The 21,821-nt window shown below is 43.0% G+C and overlaps 1 long non-coding RNA gene across 1 annotated transcript in view; it reads right to left on the minus strand.

Moving 5' to 3' along the window:
- The window catches only part of LOC129484334 (uncharacterized), an 82,978-nt gene extending 61,175 nt beyond the window's left edge, over positions 1 to 21,803 (minus strand). Inside the window, exons 1-2 of the long non-coding RNA XR_008658412.2 lie at positions 20,781 to 21,803; positions 11,215 to 11,261 (exon numbers count right to left, since the gene is read on the minus strand). This is a non-coding gene — a long non-coding RNA (uncharacterized lncRNA). The remainder of the gene's footprint in view (positions 1 to 11,214; positions 11,262 to 20,780) is intronic.
- Positions 21,804 to 21,821: the final 18 nt, after the last annotated feature.

The raw sequence follows: 21,821 nt of genomic DNA on the forward strand, positions 1-21,821 counted from the left end.
TCAGTAAACTGTACTATTTGTTAACTGAATGAATGGATGTAAGATACTAGTAATAATGATAGTGGGAATTAACGTTTTTGCATCAGTTACTGTGTCAGGTGCTTTACACAGGTTACCGCATTGAAATTCCAAAGCCTTAACACGAGAGCACTGTTATGCTTATTTTGCAGAAGGAACCAAGGCACAGGGAGATTATGCAACTTAATTAAGGTCAACCAGCCAGTAAAAGATTGAACTATAATAAATCTCAGCTTTTTCTGACTCGAAAGTCACTATACCAATTTTCAAACTTTCTGTAGTTAAGGAACCAGTTGGTTTTTTTCTTCTTCTTCTTCCCAGTCTATCATAGATTGATAACAGAAAAATGAAATGGGGGAAATCTACACAATACAATATGTGCTTGAATGTCATGGCACTATCCAAGTTTTTGAACACCTTCAATGTTTGTACTTATCTCTCCACAGGCAGGTAGAAACAGTTTGGCCTACAATGCAGTTTTTGAGTATATTGAGCTCTGCATTACACCCTAGGAATCAAATACTGTCGTCCTGAGTTTCTAGGTCATCTGGGGACTGAGGTTGACGCTCCAGAAGAAAAGTCCATGATCTCTTTTACTTGTAGGAAACTTGAAAATGTCTCAAGTCAAGTTTCCTTCATTTGACCCCTTACAGTTGTTCAAGTGGGTCCTCTCACCCTCAATTTTCAGGTAAGAAAAACTGTTTTTCCTCTGCCCAGACTGCACCTCCTCTGGGCTCTACAGGAGGTCACCTGCTTAGAGTGACCCTCCCCAACCAACCATGCAAATAGCATTGCTGACCCTCTCTTATCACACAGCCTTATTTCCATTGCAGCATTTTTTACCATCAGATATTATCTTTTTCCTTGTTTACATATTTGCATTCTCCCATCCCTCTTTATATCAATAATACAAACTCCAGGAGAGTGGAAATCTCAGTTCATCAGTCCCTCTACCCAGCAAAGAGTTTGGTCCCTTGAAGGATTAATTGAATAATGCAGTAAGAAAAAAGAAACATAGAATGATTAAATCGCTTACCTAAGGTCAAAAGCACGTAAAGGCCTGAGATGGAAATCACATCCACTCAGTTGTTCAACAGAGAATGTTTCAGTGTCTCTTTCTCTGGCATGGGCATGGAGCTGGGCACTGGGGTCTTGGTGGTGGATGAGAGAGGGAAGACTCCTGCCTTGATTGGGGCCCACAGGACTCAATCCCAAGCACAGCGGTTCTCCTCCCTGCCTTTCTGGCCCTCTCCATGTTCTTTCATCTGTACATACTATTCTGTTTTCAAACACTTTCTCACAAACAATTGTGTTCTTGTGTAAGCAGGATATTGTATTACACTTGCTTTTAGCATTGCCAGGTAAAATGTGTTACATTTAAATTGCAAATAAACAATGAATAATTCTTTAGTATGAATATGTTCCATGCAATGCTCAGGAAATACTTAAACTGAGAAATTGTTCGTTGTTTATCTGAAACTCAAATTTAACTGGCTCTCTTGATTTTTTCTTTCATTTTTTTTCCCGTAAATATGGCAAGCCTATACATTTTACTGATTAGAAAACTGGGGCTCAGGGAGGACAGAGAACTCCAGTAACTTGGCCCTAAAGGCAGACACCAACACCCAGCCAGAGAGCCAGAGCTAGCCCTATCCACCACAGAACAATGAACTCAATGTTTCTTGAGTCAGAACACCTGACCCCCCACAGCTCCTTTTACTTCTTTCTTAAAGACCCAGTGCTTCTGAGCTCAGGCCAATTCCAGCATGGCTATCCAAATCCATATCCCCTGAGGATTATCTTGCCATTGAAATGTCTTCCTGGCCTCCAGCAAAGAAGCAGTTGCCATGTCTATATTTAACCACTTTTAGTAAATTTTTCTTCCGATGATAAAAATACCTACTTGTAATATATTTACAAAATGGAACACTACACATCAATGAAAAAGGAACAGATGCTACTACATAAAACAGAACAGCTTGGTAAGTTTTTATATATTTATACACATCGACCTAAAGAAATAGCACTGAGTAAAAGCCTCGACACGAAAAAAGAAAACATCTGGTATGAGTCCATATATATGAAGTTCAAAAATAGTCACAACTAATTTGTGGCAGTAGAAGTCAGAACAGTGGTTTCTGAGGGGTGGGGGTCATTGGGAAGAGACATGAGGGAACTTTCTGGGGTTTTCGTAATGTTCTGTATCTTAAGCTGGGTGATGGCTATATGTATATATAAATATATCTTAAAACTTACATGTTCACTTAAGATTTGTGTACTTTTCCAGTTGATTATACTTTAATGAAAAATTTAAAATAAACAATACATGCTGATTGTAAAAAAATGCCTAAAGTAGACAAGTATTTATTTATCATTTATTTTTATTTTTTTTTTATTTTGAGACGGAGTCTCACTCTGTCGCCCAGGCTGGAGTGCAGTGGTGCAATCTGGGCTCACTGCAAGCTCCACCTCCCGGGTTCATGCCATTCTCCTGCCTCAGCCTCCCGAGTAGCTGGGACTACAGGCACACGCCACTACGCCTGGCTAATTATTTTTTGTATTTTTAGTAGAGATGGGGTTTCACAATGTTAGCCAGGATGGTCTCGATCTCCTGACCTCGTGATCTGCCCGCCTCTGCCTGCCAAAGTGCTGGGATTACAGGCGTGAGCCACAACGCCCGGCCAAAGTAGACAAGTATTTTTAAAAAATTAGGCCAGAGGCCGGGCGCGGTGGCTCACGCTTGTAATCCCAGCACTTTGGGAGGCCGAGGCGGGCGGATCACGAGGTCAGGAGATCGAGACCATGGTGAAACCCCGTCTCTACTAAAAATACAAAAAAAAAAAAAAAATTAGCCGGGCGTGGTGGCGGGCGCCTGTAGTCCCAGCTACTCGGAGAGGCTGAGGCAGGAGAATGGCGTGAACCCGGGAGGCGGAGCTTGCAGTGAGCCGAGATTGCGCCACTGCACTCCAGCCTGGGCGACAGAGCGAGACTCCGTCTCAAAAAAAAAAAAAAAAAATTAGGCCAGAGTGGACAAGTATTTTGTAAAAATTAGGCCAGGCGTGGTGGCTTACACCCGGAAGGCGGAGATTGCAGTGAGCCGAGATTGTGCCACTGCACTCCAGCCTGGGCGACAGAGTGAGACTCCGTCTCAAATAAATAAATAAATAAATAATTTAAAAATCATCTGTACTACCACCACTGGGAGACATCGCAACTCACATTTTAGAGTGTCTCCTTCCAGATCTTTTTCCAATAGCATTAACTTTTCATAAGTATTTCCTAAGAGAGGAATTCGGGACCTAATGCCAATCAGTGGAGGTGCTAACTTACTTAAGAGTCTAAATTTCCTGGACGACTTTCACTTACCCAGGAAGCCCTGACACAACTAGATTTAATTTGACCATTTTTAGAAAAGCATGGAACAATTAACAGCAAATAAATGGAATTTAAATCAAATTGAATACAGCTTTTCAATGATATGTCTTAGAATTTAATTTTAAGCACAGTAATGAATAGAAAATGAAAGCTTGGCTTTGGAGGAACTCATAAGTCTTCTGGGACCACGAGTGCCACCTACTGGTCACGGCCTGCCATGACACATCCCATCATCTGTGTCAACCTCCTTAATTAAAAGCCCCAACTATGATGCCTCCTTTTCTCATAAGTTTATACATCTCCTCCAAGAGCTTTCCAGACATCTGTTTCTCCAGTGCATTGTATACATCCTATAACATAGAATTATCTTAATAAACATTTGCTCAATGAATAAATGGATGGATGGGTGGATGGATGGATGGATGGATGAGTAGATGGGTGGATAGATAGGTAGATGATAGATAGACAGATAGATAGGTAACAGATAGACAGACATTCTTGCACCTCATTGTAAAATAGAATAATCCCTATCCTACCCACCTCATAGGCTTTTTTCGAAGAATAGATAACCACTGGTAAAGATCATAGGGATATGAGTCAATATTATGACAGCCAATGCCAGGAGACTGTAGGAGTCAAATGGTGACCAGGGTAAGCAGTGAGGCTAGAGACAGAGCATTAAAAACAGGAAACCTAAATAAATGTGAAAATGTCTTGAGCCAGGGACTTAATAGGAACTTGAAAAATGTTAGCTCTTTTCCCTTTCTTCTGCCCCCATCTACAGCCCCCGCTCACAAATCCTTTCTACAGCATATGAGGAGTTAAGAATGAAGATCTGACTGGGTGCAGTGGCTCACTACCTGTAATCTCAGCACTTTGGGAGGCTGAGGCAGGAGGGCTGCTTGAGCCCAGGAGTTTGAGACCAGCCTGGATAACATAGTGAGGCTTCATCTCCACACAAAAAATAAAATTTTTAAAAAATTGCTAGGCATGGTGATGCATGCCTGTAGTCCCAGCTACCTGGGAGGTCAAGGCTGCAATGAGCCATGACCATGCCACTGCACTCCAGCCTGAGCAACAGAGCAAAACCTTGTCTCAAAAAGAGATCTGTCCTTTCCTGGGCTCATTCAGAGGTAAAGTGATGTTCAATGTTTGCCTGTTGTCAGTTTTGAAAGAGGCCAAGATCACTGTGCTTGTAATGTGAGCTGGCCCATCAAAGCCCCTCTCAGTTAGGAAAAGTGGTTTGTGAAACATCACTGTCAGTCTGGCTGATTGCGAGGTGCCCATCTGAGCGTGTCCACTGTTGACAGCATTTGACAAGCGTCGTGCGGGCCTCACTTCTAGATGCTGCACAGTGGGGGCTCTGTTCTGCATAAAGGCCGCATGATGTGGCAGAAAGAACACAGACAAGAATTAGGAGGATTAAGATTTGCCATTCACTGGCTGGGTGACCTTGAGCAAGTCAGCTTGCCTTTTGCCAGTATATAAACCACCTCATTAGAACAATGTAACAAGATAATGCCTGGGAAAACACTTCGTAAACTAAAGCACTGGACCCAGGGTAAGGTGTGGCTATTAATAGAATCCCAAGTGGGCCAGATACGGTCACTCACGCCTGTAATCCCAGCACTTTGGGAGGCCAAGGTGGGCGGATCACCTGAGGTTGGGATTTCGAGACCAGCCTGACCAACATGGAGAAACCCTGTCTCTACTAAAGATACAAAATTAGCCCGGCGTGGTGGCGCATGCCTGTAATCTCAGCTACTTGAGAGGCTGAGGTAGGAGAATCACTTGAACCCAGGAGGCAGAGGTTGCGGTGAGCCAAGATCATGCCATTGCACTCCAGCCTATGCAACAAGAGCGAAATTCCATCTCAAAAAAAAAAAAAAAAAAGGAACCGCAAGTGAACTTCTGCCCCAGAGGTGGCCTGACCCAGCTGAAAAACCACAGTCCCAGCTACTCAAGAGGCTGAAGCAGGAGAATTGTTTGAGGTCAGGAGTTCGATGATGTAGTATACAATTATTGCACCTGTGAATGGCCACTGTACTCCAGCCTGGACAACTTAGTGAGACCCCATCTCTAAAATTTTTTTATTTTAATAAGCAAAACTGCAGGTAGTCTCACTTGCACTGATCTGGATCAGACTTCTACTGATGAACTTCAACACTGTTTTAGCAGCTACATAACAAACTTTTTCATGTTAAGCTTATGGTCCACAAAGACCTACCCCTGATGGCTTTTTTAAAATATGGACTACACTCCTTCATATTTCACCCACTCTTTGATTGGGTAATTGACATTTTTAAAGCTAAATATAGACTTTGTGTTACATTTCCTCTAGATAAATTTAATATTATTGCTTTGGTCCATCCATCTAAGCTATTAAAATATTTCTATTACTACTTTGGCCATTCCATACATTACCTTTCCCTGCTGACTTGGCGAGAGTTGAACATTTCAATGGTGTCCAATCCATTCATCCATTCAACCTACATTAACTGAGCACTTACTACTCTCTAGATGTTACGTAAGAGCCAAAGATGCAGAGGATGTATCTGACAGAGGGTGGCAAGTACTGCTGTAGAAGCAAGCCATGGGCTCAGAGAGCAGGGAATCTCTATTGCTGCCGGCAGCAATGGAAAGGTTTCCCAGTTTATGAGACATGGCAGAAGCCAAGACCCAGTCTCCTTTTCTTTCTGAGCATACTGCTGGGCTGTATTTTCCAGCCCCCAATGATTCTTGGTGCTTCCACATTAACGACCAGGTCTTTCTTCCCGGGCAGATAAACGGATGAAAGTCCATTGTGGTAAGCCTTTCATGATTTCCTCTGCCTTCCAAGCAAAAAAAAAAAAAATCTGCAGGTGGCAGTAGTCTGTCTTTATCTTTCTGATCTCATAACCCTACCTTCATCCCCTTGCTAGTACACATGTCCATTTGGCAAATATCAGTAGAGTTCCCACAATGGGCCAGGCACTGTGTTAGGTTCCATCACATTCTCTTAAATCCTCTCTGAGTTCAAAATCTCCACACTGGGGAGTGGTGCCTTCCCATCCTGGTGGGTCCCCTTCTCTTTTGCATCCTTTGCTTTTGCATCCTAGCTTAGATCAAGGTCTGGGCATCTGCATCCATACACCCTTGCTTAGCACCAGGCATCCAAGCCACTGCGTAAAGGTGCTGCATGAGGGAAGGAGAGGACAAGGAGCACTCTGTCCACTTAGTCTCTTGACTAGTAGAGCACTGTAGTAAGAAAAACCTGGACATCAGCTGAAGAGACAGGGGCTCAAGTCCCAGACCTGTGAGCAACCAGCTCTGTGATTTGGGATACGCCCTTCTGAACTTTATTATAAAACAAGCTAAATAGACTTTCAGCTCCAATATTGTGATTCTTTCTAGGCCAATCCCTAATTCCTGGTTGAACCCTCTACTCTATTCTAATCTAGATTTACAATAAAACAAACAAACAAACAAACAAATAATTTTAAGAGGCAGAAGAAAGGGAAAAGAGTTTAGCCAGCCTTCCTTATACCAAAATGTCTGCTGGCAACGTGCAGCCCAAAGCTGAAAAACAATTGCTAAGGGTTATAATTCCAGAATATCCTCAGATTTGTCCTTGCCCATAACCTGATTTCTTTTAGGGCCAGACTAATTGTGTCCAGACTCAAGCTCCATGCTAAGTCAGGACTGACTTCAATTATTCATGGAATTTCCACACTGGGAGGGTTTGGGAGATATTATTGGCAGATGTATTTATCCTTTCCCATCTTCAGGAACTCTTAATAATGAGCTGTTTGGATAGGCAAGTCCCTTAGCTTCCTTGAGCCTCCATTTCTTCACCTGTCAACAAGGAACACAGTTCCTCCCTTGTCTTTGGCTCTCCAATATCTTTGGTTCTGTGACTGCAGGTGCCTCAGCCTGAGATTTCATATGCAGCTCACAACCAACAGCGAACCACATAGACATTAAAAAAAAAAGAATGCCATGTGATGATTAAACTCAAAAGGAATTATGCAATTAGCAAAGGACATTGATCACACAACATGTGAGTCTAATTGCAGTGCATGCAAATATTTGCTAAATTAGATAAATATGGGTTTGCAGGCACTCTGGTGCACAGATCGAGTTGTAAAGTTAAGGAAAATATAAAAGTTAATTATAAGATGGGAGTGATAAACACAGGGTATGCGCACTAGGCCGATTAGGATTATTAACCAAGTAATCAACTCATGCCAAAGGTGGAGTGTTATAGGAGTTATGGGCCCATACTCTGACTACTATGTAATGAAGTTGTTATGATTTATAGAACATGAAAAACTTGCTTCATTTTTACACACAGCACCTGTCATCTGGGGAATCTCAGCACTTGGAGGTGTTTCCATTCTCTCACCACTTTGTCTGATGCACATTGCCGAAGTGAGCAAGACTTCATGTACTGGCTTAGGGAAGAAATGCTGGATGCTAACCATTCTCAGGCCCTCAGGAACCTGCCATGAATGAGAAATCCATAAGCCCACAATGCAGCTCTTATAGGAGTACACCTATTAGGCTGCCAGGACCTTCTAGGTAAAGGAAAAAGAGTGCTGGAAAGGTACCTACAGTGGGAGTCTAGGTCCTGGAGGCAGATTGCTCAGATTTGAATCCTGGGTCAATCACTAACTCTTTGACTAGCTCAGCTCACCATGCCTTTGCTTCTTCATCTCTATAATGGAGACACAATATCATCTACCTCTTAGGGTTATTGTGAGAATTAAATTATTACTTTGAATAGCACTAAGAATACTGTCTGATACATGGAAAACAATAAATGACTTACTGCTTTTTATTTGCTTTTCACTGTTCATTAGTTTACATGCAACAAAGGGACCACTATATATAAGGCACTATGCTAATAACCACAGTGGGGGATACACACACAGGTTCCATCATCACATTGGTATATAGGGAGGAAATGTTGGCACACAAATAATTAAAGTGAAGCAGCATATGAGAAGTACTGTTTAAGTGTTTCAGTGTTCAAGGTGGGGGGATCATTCCTGCAAGGTGACTGGAGAAAGCTTCATTAAAGACAGGCCACTTCAGGAAGACCATGGTGAGATTTTTAGCAGAGGGGAGGTTGGGTGGGAAGGTGTGTTACATTCTAGGCAGAAGATACCTCATGAGCAAAGATGCTGAAGTCAGAAAATCCCAGGCAACATCAAGTTATTGCAGGAAGTGACGGGCAAGGCTGGAAAGGAGTTGATAGGTTTTGGCTGTGTCCCCACCCAAATCTCATCTTGAATTTTAACTCCCACAATTCCTACAATTCCCATATGTCATGGGAGGAACTGGTGGGAGGTGATTGAATCATGGGGTGGGTCTTTCCCATGCTGTTCTCATGATAGTGAATGGGTCTCACAAGATCTGATGGTTTTAAAAATGGGAGTTTCTCTGCACAAACTCTGTTTTGCCTGCTGCCATCCACGTAAGACATGACTTGCTCCTCCTTGCCTTCCACCGTGATTGTGAGGTCTCCCTAGCCATATGGAACTGTAAGTCCAATAAACCTCTTTCTTTCGTAAATTGCCCAGTCTCAAGTCTGTCTTTATCAGCAGCGTGAAAAAGGACGAATGTACAAGCTTTGAAGTCTACCTGGGGGGACTAGGGGGTGTGTCAGGTCAAGCACTGAGTCTTGACCTTATCTCATGAGTCCCTGGGATATTTTTAATGAAATAGGACAAAGCAGTGTTAAAGGAAGATGAGTCCGGCAGGGTGAGTGGAAAAGATGGAAAAGGGAAAGACCAGTGACAAAGGGAGCTGCCAGCTACGGCAGTGCCACAGGTGTGTGGCAACAAGGGTAAGAAAGAAAAGGCAGGGGTGCAAGGGGGGACACTGGGCCAAAGTGTCAAGACTCAGTGACGGAGTGGAGGTACAGAGCAAGAACAGGGAAGAGGAGGAGAGGATGGTGAGGGTTTGAACTCAAGCAGCAGGGACAGAAAAGATGTCATACTCCTCCTCCAGAAGTTCTGATTCCTGGTTACCCAGCACTTTATCCAGATAGGATCTCTGCAGCGAGAGTTAGCACAGGGCAGGATTTCCCAACACAGGCTTGAGAGTCAGACAGCTCAGGGTTTCCTACTAAGCTGCGTTATCTTCACGAAGTTTTAACCAGAGCTTCCATTTCCTCTTTTGCCAAAGGGGGATTGAAGACAACATACCTCAGGGATGTTGTGACGATTAAATGAGATCATGTGATGATGAAGCACCTGAACATGGGGAAAATCCTGGGGCGGGGGAAGAGGCCAGTGCCCCAAAATGTAGAATACCAGAAAAGACGAACAAATAAAAATGAAAAATATTTTGCATTAAAATTTTCCTGAACAGGGGTTGTTCACATTTTAATGATTCAGAAGCTCTTTGTGAATCTTGCAGCACCATCAGCACCACCAGCGCCACCAGCATACCTATCACTATACTGAGGCCTCATGGAAGCACTAGCTGGCACATATTCAAGTCAGAATAAAGATAAACCAGCTCATCACATTGATCTGGAGCCAGAAAGAGAGAGAGCAGTGATGAACAATCCCAGATCCTGCTGATGGGCTCAGCTTGTGAATTTGGGTAAATTTCTCCCATGTTTTCATCAAAGAGCCCAACAGTTTTCTTCTCCTCCCCTTCCAGCAATGCTAGCTTCCACATGCCTTTCCCAATTTCCTGTGACGAAGGTTGTAGAGACCATCCCAGGGGCTGCTGACCAGTCAGCTGGTGTGCGTGGACTTCAAAGGCCTATTGACACAGCTGCACACCACTGGGCCAGGGGCCAGCCGCAGGCCTTCCTGAAATGCTTTATCCACACCTTGACAGTAATACAGCCCTCTCCAAGGGGACCAATAAACCATCTCAGCTCTTGGATCACTGTTATTTAGTCAACAAAAATTCAACATACAAATGCAAACTGGTTCTACCAAATGGGCCAATGTAGTTTGGAAATTATAACCTGAATCTCTGCCTGACCCGTTTTCTGCCACTGCAGAACTCTGCTCACAGCTGATGTCTTATTACGGACAAAATTGTCTTTCAGCCAAGCTGCTGTTACTTTTCAAAAATACCCAGAACATTCTGAGATAATCCTTTATGGGTACAGAGAGACAAAAAGAAAGCAAGCTGCGAAGCAGGGGATTAACCCCAGTCCATCAGACTTCAAAGCTTGTGCTTTTTCCAGTTTTCAAGGAAATTTTGGCATCAGCATAGATTTGTACAATGTCGGGAGATTTAAGTAATCAAGTCTATGCTCCCATGTCACAGGGGAGACAAGTGCAGCTCAGAGGAGTTCAGTGACTTGTCCAAGATCACACAGCAAGTGACATCTCCCACTATGAAAACCAATAAGCTAGCAAGAGATTTGATCATATTAATAAGGCTATGTCCTTATAATCAAATAGCAATTAACATTTTCAAACAATATTTTTACACATGTAGCCTCAGCTGGTCCCATACCATCAATGAAGTGTTTATGCCATAGATATTACCAGCCCATTTCACAGAGGAGGAAACTGCGGCTCAGAGAGGTAAGTGGTTTCCCTAAAGTTGCAGAGCTAGTAGGTGTCAGAGTCGGGAACTAGAGCTGGAGTCTTCAGATTCTAAGCCAGTTGGCAAGTGTTAACCAAATCCAATACTATGCCTGGGCCTGTACTTCGAGCAATTAAGAAATCTCTGGGCTGGGAGCAAAGAGACCGGAAAGTGAAGCACAAGAGAGGTGATATTTACTAATAGAGCCAATAAACTAGACACAAAACCTTAAATTTATGATGCATTGACTAATTCTAGTAATAGATAAGAATATGTTACCTTAACGTATTTTTCCTCTTCAACATGTCTTTCTCAAGCCATTTCTCCTTTAAAAAAAAAAAAAAAAAAAAAAAAAAAGATAAAGCAGGCTTCTAGTTGTAAGGATTCCAGAGACACTGGGCATTCGCTCAGCTGAGCACTGAACATAGCTGCACCTGCAGTAGGGGCAGTGGGAGGTCGGGGAAGGGGGTGGAGGACACAGATTCTGCTGCTTAGAAGAAACAATTTCCTGGCCAAAGGTTCTTAGACACAATCTAGCTATTGGGAATCTCTACGAAGTGATTAGGAAAGCAAAAATAAACACAAAGGCAGATACACATTTCTCTGGATTGGTTTGGATTATATTATATACAACAACATACGATAATAATAGCTATTAAGTACTTGCCATGTGCTAAACATTGTGCTAAGTACTTTGCATCTATTATCTCACCTAATCCTCATGAGAGCCCATGAAGATGTATATTTTAATCCCAATTTTAGGGAGTGGGGGGAAAGGAGGTTCAGAGAGGTTAAGTCATTTGACTAAGGATGCACAGCTATAATGATGAGATGGCCTTTGAACCAACCAAGGTCTGTTTCACCAGAAAGTCCTAATTTTCATCCACATCTTATCCTAGCTCCAGGAAAGATTACAGACTAGAAGATACTTCCCTGTCCTCCAGACCCTGATTTCTTTAAAAGCAGCCATCTTAGGCCAGGAGTGGTAGCTCAAGCCTGTAATCCCAGCACTTTAGGAGGCCCAGGCAGGAGAACTGCTTGAGACCAGGAGTTCAAGGCTGCAGTGAGCTATAATCACACCATTGCACTCCAGCCTGGGTAACAGGGCAAGACCCTGTCTCTAAAAATAAAAAAAAAGGAAAAATAATTTAAAAGTAATGTCATTTTGTATTCTTCAAATCAACTTTAAAACAATTTTAAATTGTTATCTCAAAGATTGAATCTGTAACAAAGCTTAGCACTATTTTATCTATTTTTTTAAATAAAAATGCTTGTTCCAATTTGTAATTTTTTTTCAACTTTCATTTTAGATTCAGGAGATACATGTGCAAGTGTGTTACCTGGGTATATTGCAGGATGCCGAGGTTTGGAATATGAATGATCCCATCACCCAGGTAGTGGGTATAGTACCCAACTGTTTATTTTTCAACCTTTGTTCCCCTCCCTCCCTCCTCTCATTAGTAGTCCCCAGTTTCTACTGTTGCCATGTTTATGTCCATGAGTATCTAAAGTTTAGCTCCCACTTGTAAGTGAGAACATGTGGTATTTAGTTTTCTGTTCCTATGGTAATACACTTAGGATAGTGGCCTACAGCTGCACCCATGTTGCTTCAAAGGACATGATTTCATTCTTTCTTATGGCTGTGTAGTATTCCATGGTATGTATGTACCACATTTTCTTTATCCAATCTACCGCTGATGGGCACCTAGGATGATTCCACGTCTTTGCTATTCTGAATAGTGCTTTGATGAACATGCAAGTACATGTGTCTTTTTGGTAGAACAATTTGTTTTCTCTTGGATATATACTCAGTAATGGGATTTCTAGGTCGAATGGTAGTTCTGAGTTCTTTGAGAAATCTCCAAACTGATATCCGCAGTGACTGAACTAATTTACATTCCCACCAACCATGTAAAAGCATTCCCTTTTCTCCACAGCCTCAACAACATCCGCTGTTTTTTAACATTTTAATAACAGCCATTCAGACTGGTGTGAGATGGTATCTTATTGGGTTTTGATTTGCATTTCTCTGATTAGTAATGTGGAGCATTTTTTCATGTTTGTTGGCTGCTTGTGTGTCTTCTTTTGAGATGTGTTCATGTCTTTTGTCCGTTTTTTTTTTTTTTTTTTTTTTTTTTTTTGAGACGGAGTCTCGCTCTGTCGCCCAGGCTGGAGTGCAGTGGCACGATCTCGGCTCACTGCAAGCTCCGCCTCCCGGGTTCATGCCATTCTCCTGCCTCAGCCTCCCAAGTAGCTGGGACTACAGGCGCCCGCCACCACGCCCAGCTAATTTTTTGTATTTTTAGTAGAGACAGGGTTTCACTGTGTTAGCCAGGATGGTCTCGATCTCCTGACCTTGTGATCCACCCGTCTCGGCCTCCCAAAAATGCTGGGATTACAGGCGTGAGCCACCGCGCCCAGCCGTCTTTTGTCCATTTTTTAATGGGGTTATTTGATTTTTGCTTGTTCAATTATTTAAGTTCTTTATAGATTCTGGGTATTAGACCTTTGCTGGATGCATAATTTGCCATTTTTTCCCCGTTCTCTAGGTTGTCTGTTTACCCTATCGATAGTTTCTGTTGTTGTGCAAAAGCTCTTTAGTTTAATTAGGTCTCACTTGTCAATTTTTTTATTGCAATTGCTTTTGAGGACTTAGTCATAAATTGTTTCCTAAGGCTGATGTCCAGAGTGGTTGGTGTTCCTTAGGTTTTCTTCTAGGATTCTTAGTTTGAGGTGTTACATTTAAATCTTTAATCCAACTTGAGTTAATTTTTGTATATCTTGGAAGGCAGGGGTTCAGTTTCATCCCTCTGCATATGGCTATCCAGCTATCCCAGCACCATTTATTGAATAGGGAATCCTTTCCTCATTGGTTATCTTTGTCAACTTTGTTAAAGATTAGATGCCTGTAGGTGTGTGGCTTTACTTCTGGGTTCTCTATTCTGTTCTAATGGTCTATGTGTACATTTTTGTACCAGTATCATGCTGTTTGGGTTACTGTGGCTTTATAATATAGTTTGAGGTTGGGTAATGTGATGTCTCCGGCTTTGTTCTTTTTCTTAAGATTGCTTTGGCTATTTAGGCTCTTTATTGGTTCCATATGAATTGTAGAATTTTTTTCCAATTCTGTGAAAAACGATGTTGGTAGTTTGATATGAATATCATTGATTCTGTAGATTGCTTTGGGCAGTATGACCATTTTAATGATACTGATTCTGCCACGTCATGAACGTGGAAAGTTTTCATTTGTTTGTGTCATCTCTGATTTCTTGAGCAGTGTTTTGTAGTTCTCCTTGTAGAGATTCTTTCACCTCCTTGGTTAGATGTATTCCTAGGTGTGTGTGTGTGTGTGTGTGTCTATTATAAATGGGACTGAGTTCTTTATTTTGCTCTCAGCTTGAATGCTATTGGTATATAGAAATGCTACTGATTTTTGTACATTGATTTTGTATCCTAAAACTTTACTGTTTACAGTTCCAGGAGCCTTTTGGCAGAGTCTTTAGGGTTTTCTAGGTAAAGAATCATATAGTCCATGAAGAGATAGTTTGACTTATTCTTTTCCTACTCAGATGCCTTTTATTTCTTTCTCTTGCCTGATTGTTCTGGCAAGCACTTCTAGTACTGTGTTGAATAGGAGTGGTGAGAGTGGGCATGGCATCCTTGTCTTGTTCCAGTTCTCAAGAGAAATGCTTCCAGTTTTCATGATGTTGACTATGGGTTTGTCATAGATGGCTCTTATTATTTTTAGGTATGTTCCTTCAAGGCCTAGCTTCTTGATGGTTTTTATCATGAAGGGATGTTGGATTTATCGAAAGCTTTTTCTATGTCTATTGAGATCATATGATTTTTGCTTTTAATTCTGCATATGTGGTGAGTCACATTTATTGATTTGTATATGTTGAACCAATCTTGCATCCCAGGAATGAAGTCTACTTGTTCATGGTGAATCAACTTTTTGCCGTGCTGTTGAATTCAATTTGCTAGTATTTTGTTGAGGATTTTTGCATCTATGTTCATCAGGGATATTGGCCTGTAGTTCTCTTTTTTTGTTGTATCTTTGCCAGGTTTGGGTATCAGGGTGATGCTGGCTTTGTAGAATGAGTTAGGGAAGAGTCCCTCCACCTTGATTTTTAGGAATACTTTCAGTAGAACTGGTACCAACTCTTCTTTGTATGTCTGGTAGAATTAGGCTGTGAATCCATCTGGTCCAGGGATTTTTATGATTGATAGGGTTTTTTATTACTAATTCAATTTTGGAACGAAATATTGATCTGGTCAGTGTTTCAATTCCTTCCTGATTCAACCTTGGGTGATTGTGTATTTCCAGGAATTTATCCATTTCCTGTAGATTATCTAGTTTGTGTGCATAGAGGTATATCCTTTCAAATAACCAACTTGGTTTTTGTTAATTCTTTGTATGGATTTGGGGCCTCAATTTCATTCAGTTCCACTTTGATTTTAATTATTTCTCTTCTTCTGCTAACTTTGAGATTCATTTGTTCTTATTTTTCTGGTTCTTCTAGATGTGACGTTAGATCATTAATTTAAGATCTTTCTAGCTTTTTGAGGTAGGCACTCAGTACTATAACCTTTCTTCTTAACACTGCTTTTGTGCAACCCAGAGATTTTGGTATGTCATATCTCTGTTTTCATGTATTTCCAAGAGATTTTAAAATTTCTGCCATAATTTCATTGTTTACCCAAAACTCATTCAGGAGTAAGTTGTTTAATTTCCATGTTATTGTGTGGTTTCTGAAAGATCATCTTAGTATTGATTTTAATTTTTATCCTGCTGTGGCGGAGAGTATGGCTGGTTTGGTTTCGATGTTTTTTTTTTTTAATTTATGGAGACTCGCTTTATGGCCGAGCATATGATCAATCATTGACTATGTTCCATGTTAGCACTATTGTAAAAGAGTATATAGAACTATACATTTTGTGGGCAAATTCAAATGCAATTCATTGATAACTATAACCAGATGTGGATTAATATACTCTAGTCAATTTCCATATTGATAACTGCTGTGAGCTTTTATTAAACTTTATTTTTTTTTTTTGAGATGGAGTCTCGCTCTGTTGCCCAGGCTGGAGTGCGGTGGCGTGATCTCAGCTCACTGCAACCTCCGCCTCCCAGGTTCACGCCATTCTCCTGCCTCAGCCTCCTGAGTAGCTGGGACTACAGGCATCTGCCACCACGCCCTGCTAATTGTATTTTTAGTGGAGACGGGGTTTCACCGTGTTAGCCAGGATGGTCTCAATCTTCTGACCTCGTGATCCACCTGGCTCGGCCTCCCAAAGTGCTGGGATTACAGGCGTGAGCAACCACACCTGGCCTAAACATTTTTGATTAAGGCTTAGAGGACAGCTATCTAATTCTTTTGGAAAATCTTAAGTTTTTTTTGTCAACAAAATTAATTTGTGTAGGTCCTATTCTGTCTCTGTATTGAACAATAAAGCAGTTGAATGAGCAATAAAACTCTACCATAATATATCTGGGTATCATGAAGCATATTAGGTCAAATCATATCCTGAAAACCATAACTTTAAGGGGTATTCTTTAGTTCCAAGAAGTTGGAAGAAATCAGGTAGATTTCAGATTTCAGGGAGGAGTGGATTATTAGCATGTTTGGTGACTGCCTAGAACCTTATGTCGGGGATTCCCCCAGCCTGACACAGCTGATCAAGAGCTTGCTCTGTCTTCCCAGTGCCTGAATTCGCAATGACTGAGGGCCACTGAGGTGTAAGGAACCCACTTATGCTTCAGTATCATTCCAGGAGAAACAGGTCATCCTCCAGTGACTAAGAGGCCACAATCTTGAAGAACTCAGAGAAGCAGACAATTTGTCCAGATGAAATCCACATCTCCGCAGAAGGAGGAGAAAGAGAGAGGGGGAGTGTGAGTAAGTGAAGAGTTGGCTTTGTTGCTGGGATCCCAAGGGCAGCCATCGTGTCCTGTAACTGGTGCCTAGCAGAGTTCCTAGGCTTGGAGCAAGTGATGCATACATATGGGCTGAAAGAAGAAGGGAAGAAAACTTGGGCTCCTAGGGAAGAAAAATATCTACAGAAATTTTTAAAAAGTACTATAGAGGTAGAGCATTTATTTTAAAAAAATAAAAATAAAAAGGCATATTTGTTGAATTGAGGAATGGCAGAGAAATCTCACACTTACAGGAAAAAAAAATACAATAAAAGCTAACACTTTGCAACAGACACTTTCTACTGCTTGAATATAAACTCCAAAAGGGCAAGGACTTTATCTTTTTCACTCACTGTGTATATCTAGCACCTATTTCAGGGTTTAGGGGCATAGTATATCACTCAGTATAGTATTTTTCAGTGAGTAAATAAATAAAACCGAAGAACCTAGCTAAAGTAAAAAACCTGACATTTAAAAGGGAGTGGCAATCACGAACTCATTTTCCTAGCATTATGGAACACCAAGTGTGTGCCAGGCATTGAACTCAGTACTGAAGATAAAGAGATTAAAAGACAAGGTATCATCTGAGGTTGGTGGGATAACATTCCAGAGTAGAATTTTACTCCATCAACCAACATCTATCAAGCCCCTGCTCTGGGTCTGGCACTTTGCTGGGCACTGGAAAGACCAAGAGGTGAAGAAGTCTCTCTCCCTGCCTTAAGGAGTGCACGGTGGTGTAGGTGGGAAGCATCCATAACAGAGGTGCCTATATAGGGTTATGATCAAGAACAGGATGTGATAAATCTGCCTGGAGGGGATCAGCACAGTTACCTTTCACTACCAGCTTTAAGCAAAGAGCAGCAATCATTGATTGATCAGGAAGGTTATAGGATTCCTGCATTGAATGGGACTTTTTTTTTTTTTTTTTTTGAGACAGAGTCTTGCTGACTGGCCCAGGCTGGAGTGCAGTGGTGCAATCTTGGCTCACTGCAACCTCCACCACCCGGGTTCAAGCAATTCTCCTGCCTCAGCCTCCCAAGTAGCCAGAATTACAGGCACCCACCAACAGGCCCAGCTAATTTTTCTATTTTTAGTACAGACGGTGTTTCACCATGTGGCCAGGCTGGTCTCAAACTCCTGACCTCAAGTGATGCACTCGCCTTGGCCTCCCAAAGTGCTGGGATTATAAGCATGAGCCACAGCGCCTGGCTCCAGTAGGACTATATTTTAGGTAATAAATTCCTGAACCCTACTCCTAGGAATCTCTACATATACTTCTTTAATGTCCTAGAACCTGGAAAAGTGGGTTTTTCCAACCCACTGATAAGCACTGGATTACATGACATTATGACAATTTTAAGATTCCATGTGCAATAATAAAATGAGAACAGAACTCAGACTCCAGCTTCGCATGAGGACTCTCAGTAATTTGTGTTCCATTATCCCCAAAGTATTCTTAAAATTTAGAAGCTGGCTGGGCGCAGTGGCTCACGCCTGTAATCCTAGCACTTTGGAAGGCTGAGGCGGCCAGATCATGAGGTCAGGAGTTCGCGACTAGCCTGGCCAATATGGTGAAACTCTGTCTCTACTAAAAATATAAAAATTAGCCGGGCGTGGTGGCGCATGCCTGTAGTCCCAGTTACTCGAGAGGCTGTGGCAGGAGAATTGCTTGAACCCAGGAGGCAGAGGTTGCAGTGAGCTGAGATCACACAACTGCACTCCAGCCTGGGTGACAGAGTAAGACTCTGTCTCAGAAAAAAAAAAAAAAAAAAAATTAGAAGCAGTAATTGCTCAATAAATGGCAGCAACTGTTGCTGCTGCAGCTGAGTCCAGGGCTGCAAATGTCTATATATGGCTCATCAGGATAGATCAGAGCCCATCAGGAATTTCCCACAGGAGGTCATAGGAGAGTCTGAAGGGATTTCACATACAGCCCTGCTGCTGCCTGGGACATACTCTGACCTAGTCTAGCTCCACAGTCAGCACAAGCCAGCTCCAGGCATGCCCACTTCCTGGGTCCCTTGCTTGTATCCATCCTCTTTAACCCTGCCCAGACTAGACCCAGCATGATTCATTTGCAGGCTTAGTACAAGGACTAGGAATAGCTGAGATCTAGTTGTGAGCAGCCACAATCCAACCCAGCACATAGGGATTTGTGCAGTTTTAAGCTCCAGACAGCTGTTTTGTGGTATCTATGCCAACACGTACTGCAGATAAAGCACAAACCCAAATTGCCCCACTAGGTCAGGAAGCAGAGTTGGTGATATAAGCACCTAGGAGGTGGGGCAGCAAGAGAGACAGGAAAGGTCAAGAAACCCATCAGCTAGAACTCCTTCCTTAGCCCTTCATCCTTCCCTGCTCAGCAGGTGAAGGTCTTGCCTGTCTTTTTGGTGATGATGAAAAGGGACACGCTTCAGAAATCCCAAATATTACCTTTGAATGCAGGCACCCCGGTGATGCCTATCTTTCCCCCTTACCTTTGATATCTTTTTTCATAATGCTTTATTTAATGCTGAACGTGTTACACAACATATCAGCTCTCCGAGTTGTGCAATCCAGAAGGGCGGCAGCACAGAGTAGAAAAACTGGTCTAACTTCAGTGAGACACAGATTACACAACATGATGAACAAAAGACCAGAAACAAATACACAAATATTCCCTTGGATTATGTAACTAATAAGTGGAAAACATATTTGATGGGAAAATTAAAAAAAAAGATTTCAAGCTTATGCCCTGATCCTTCCTTCTTGGTTATGCAGTAAACATAAAAGTTTTCAGTAGTGTTTTCTCTCCTTTACACTCATGCTGCATTTCAAATTGGTACTCTACACAGTGATGAGTAGAACCTTTCTTTCTTTATTACCTTTCATTACAAGTGTTTTTAAGACTTCAAAACTGTATCATTTCAGTCTTAATAAAACCACTTTTCAACATATTCAATGAGTTTGACTATAATTTCACTTCCTTCAGTAAGACATGACAACTATCAGTAAGCAAGAATTACATTCTCACCTTCCTGTTTTTTTGTGTGTTTAGGGAGGGGTTGAAATAGTTAAGGGCTAGCCTGAGTTGGCACTAACATTGCTCTCATAGGAACTTTCAGAGGCAGTGGAATGGGATGTATGAACTTGGAGCAGGTAGACCTGTATTCTAATTCTGGCTCTGTAGCTAACTTGGCCATCAGTTTAACCCTTTTGTGCCTCAGTTTTCTTCTCTATAAAATGGGACACAACTATCCTATGAAGCAAGTAAGGATGAGCACCACGCACAGTGGTGAACACAGCTTTCAGTGGAAAGCCCTGAGGCACTAAACACCCTTGGCTTCAAATCCCAGCCCTGTCACTTACAGTGACACCTTGGGTTTGTCACTTTAAAATGCTCCTTCTCTCTCGGAGTCATACCCCATGCTTTCACACCTGTGCTGAGTTATGAAATGAGAGGCCATCTGTCAAGTGTCACCAGAGGTGGCTGCTCCCTGCATGATGTGCCTTACAGGTAATTGTCACTCAGACATCTGCAGCATGAATGGCCCTGTAGATCACAGATTTGAACGAATTAGTCACTATCTCTGAACACAGGTGCATGAGGCAGACTGCTTCTAAAGAACTTTAAAGGGGATTTATGGCCCACAGGACTTCGGGGCTGTAATAACTTCAGGTACATTAAGCATAGCTGAACCTATGCACTCTTGGGAGCGCTGACCATTCAGGGGGTTGGGGGAGATGACAATCTGGCCAACAGCTACTGGCTAAAGCAGAAGCACCAACCCCGCACTTTTTGTTGATACATTTAGAACCCAGCCTTGCTCCAAAAAAGGGGTACCTGGGCTTAGTAAGAACCAGCCGCTCAGTGCTAGCAACGGTGGAACCCTGTATAGTGACCTCTGCTTTATTTTAAATCTGCGAGCTATTTAACCTCTGCACGTACCTGAAAGGCCTGCTTTCAGGTCGAAGCGCCTTCTTGAGCAAGACCTGCACCTCAGCTGGAGACGAAAAGGGGACAGGGACACGACGGCGCCAACATTCCAGGGCGGCCACCCCGCAAGCCTGCGGTCGCGTTCCGCGGGGAGATGAGCCTTCGCTCACCACGGAGACCCCTGGCCCTATGGCCGGCAGCTGCTGAGCTGCGACCCCAGCCTCAATATCATAGCATCCCTGCCCTCATCGCGTTTCGCAGAAAATAAAAATGCCTCGCCCTGCTAGTCAGCAATGGGAGAGTCACTGATCCCCAAGTTAGCGGTAGGAGTGGGGGAGCGTGGCCCCGGGCCCTGCTGGAGCCTAAAGACGTGCGATTACAGAGGAGGAAGAGCCAAACCGAGTCCAGATCAACAGACCGGCGCCCAGATCTCGGCGCGGTTGGGCAACACTCAGCACCAGTCCGCAGAAAAGTCTAAGGCAGAGGAGAGCAAAGGGAGCCAACGCTGGCGCAAATGATCCAGGTGCTCGGTGTCCCGTTCTGCAAAGTGAGGACGAAGGAAGGAAGTGTCTCCCCACCCTGCTAGGGCTCTACAGGGAACTAGGCTAAAGCTGCCTGAGGCTCGGAGACAGGAAAAAGAGGGAAAGACAACAGGGAAGAGAAAGAGAGGAGTGGGTGGGAGACCTAGAGGAAAGACGGCGGGGACAGGGTTGGCGGGTTTTCCGCCTTCCTCTTCCTCCTACACCTGAGTTCTCACCGCTGGGCCAAGGCCCCGCGCCCACGGAGCTTAGGCACCAGTAGTCAAGCTTTCCCCTCCTCACACCAGTTTCTGCAAGGCACGGGGCAGACGGTGGGCAGCACAATCATGCATGCCAGGGGTGCAAGGGGGATAGGTCCGGCTGGAGTCCGAGGGCAGGTGAGCCGGCCTGGGGCTGGGCAGGGGTGAGATAGCCCCAAGCGGGGAATCGCAGGGCGCCTGCGGCCCAGCCCGCCAGCCCCGGACGGGCCAAATTTTATTCCCCAACTTTGAGCAAGGGGAGGGGGTGTATGCAA

Source organism: Symphalangus syndactylus, chromosome 6 (assembly GCF_028878055.3).
Source record: "Symphalangus syndactylus isolate Jambi chromosome 6, NHGRI_mSymSyn1-v2.1_pri, whole genome shotgun sequence".
Lineage (NCBI taxonomy): Eukaryota > Metazoa > Chordata > Mammalia > Primates > Hylobatidae > Symphalangus > Symphalangus syndactylus.